This window comes from Malaclemys terrapin, chromosome 4 (genome assembly GCF_027887155.1).
Source record: "Malaclemys terrapin pileata isolate rMalTer1 chromosome 4, rMalTer1.hap1, whole genome shotgun sequence".
Taxonomy (NCBI): domain Eukaryota; kingdom Metazoa; phylum Chordata; order Testudines; family Emydidae; genus Malaclemys; species Malaclemys terrapin.
In genome coordinates this window covers 94,052,746-94,054,965 of record NC_071508.1, presented here as the reverse complement: position 1 = coordinate 94,054,965, position 2,220 = coordinate 94,052,746, and positions in this window count along the sequence as shown.

Sequence of the window (2,220 nt, the reverse complement as noted above, 5' to 3'; positions counted from 1 at the left end):
CTGCAGCTCTGTAAGAGTAGACAAGGCCATAGACATTACCAGTAGAGGTTAAAGTGTCTTTGGGGGATCCTGACTGAGCCACTTTCTTCCTCACATCCATGGACGGTTGACTGGTAGTTGTAGTTGTGTTAATGGAGATATCTAATAACTGTGAATGGGGTGGGTCTGGTATTTCATTTCAGCTTATGGCATGAGTTTATACTAAGCCCCCTTTACCTCCCTCTATCTATGGTAATATCGTTACCATTGGCCTCACAGTCTTTAATGATGTTATCCTCACAACACTGCAGAGAGATAGCGAAGTGCAATTATCCCCATTTTACAGATAGGGGACTGAGGCCCAAACCCTCAAAGGTAGTTAGGCCCCTAACTTCCATTGATTTCAGGGTTCCAATGGTTTCAATGGAAGCTGGAAGCCTAAACAGCTTTGTGGATATGGGCCAGTGGGACTTACCCAAGCTCATAAAGGAAGTCTCTGGTGGAGAATTGAATCCCGGGTCTTCTGAGTCTAGCACCTACCCACTGGACCATCCTTCCACTCTGGCAGCATAAAGGGACCTGGAAGTGGCTGTAAATGTAATTGAAATGTATACATGCTGGACTGAGTCCCTTTGTACTTGGCAAATGAAGACAGGAAAGAGATGTAGCTTTTTTGGTGTTGCATCTGCTTCCTCTCTGCGTACATGTGTTGCACTGAGCCCTTGCACCCAGGCACCTTTTACTTAATTTCAGAGGATACATGTGCACTGCAGTGTAAGCCTAGGGTTAGTGGAACTTGAGTCAGCGGACCTGGACTAGAGAACCTAGAGCTTGAGCGTCTACACTGATTGTCAACCCTACGTTAAGAATTTTCTAACCTGTGCCTGAACCTGGGGCTCAGCACACCGACCTCAGTCCAACCAACCATCTCAGGCTTTCTAGCGCTCTCCTGAAATGTGGCCACTCTAGCCATTTGTTCGTGGTGTAGTGTGGAAAAACCTGACTATCCACCAAACTTGACTGTCCAGAGAGGACAATGAAAGTCAGCCCAAAGGATTGTGGAATACTTTTGGTGGACTCCCAGAGCATGGGTCCAGTGGGACTGTGACTACATTGCAAAGCAGTAGGGTTTGAACCCTGAGCCCCATCTTGACTCAGGCTTGAACCCTCCATCCCATGGGGGCCTGGGACCCTGAGTCAGACCCCTGGATTAATGCAATATGTGTGTAGATGGAAGGGGGGTTAGGCCTGGGCCTGACTTCAAACCCTGGGCTTATTTTGCAGTATAGACATACCCTTTGTGTCTTTGAACTCACTGACTTATCTGAGCCAATTGTATCCAGTGTGTCACTGGCACTCATGAACAAATGACAGGGGTCTGGCTTTTACTGACTGTAACTTTATACTATAGAGCCCTCGTCTATGCTCTGGGAACAACTGCGTCAGCATTCCAAGCCCACTACAAATCTATCATTTCAGATTTCATTTTGCAGATCATGTAACTGCTGTTTGTTTTATGTACTATATTGTCTGCTTGGGACGTGTGTTTCATGTTCATATTACTACAGCCTTACAACAGTTTTTTGTGAATCACACTTTATAAAATAATTGTTATCAAGGGATGGTTAAACATCTGATAGTGCATATGAATTTTCACTAATGGTAGCATGATCCAGTTCAAAGTTTAAGTCCATTGCAATTCAGGGTAGTATTTTGGTATGTGTTAAAGTTTTAAGCATTTGCTTAAGCGTGTTTTCTGAATCCATGTCTTTATTCCCAACTGTGCTGTTTACTCACTGTGACATTTCACTTATCTGTGCCTCAGTTTCCCCTCCTGTAAAATGTGACTAATGAAGTTTACATACACCTTTGTGAAGTGCTTTGAGATCTTTGGTTGAAAAGCACAATAACTGTACTAAAGATCTTATTTTATATAAAGTCTGGAGTTCCAATTAGCTAGTAATCACACATGGTGCTATTTATTTGCCATTTTTCCAGGTAAATAAAATATCTCAAATTTATATGGCACCTTCATGCTGGCTGACAGATCTCCCACACTGAGTCTGTTTCTAATATGCCCTCATCAGGGCAGAGACTATATTACTTTTCATGGGAAAGGGGGGAAAATCACTATGAAAAGAATACAGAAAAGTTGATGTTTAAGTAGAGGTCTCAAAAGAAAAAGCATCTGTAATTAAAGGTGATATATTGTGTAGCTAAACACTGATGTCCAAATTTACC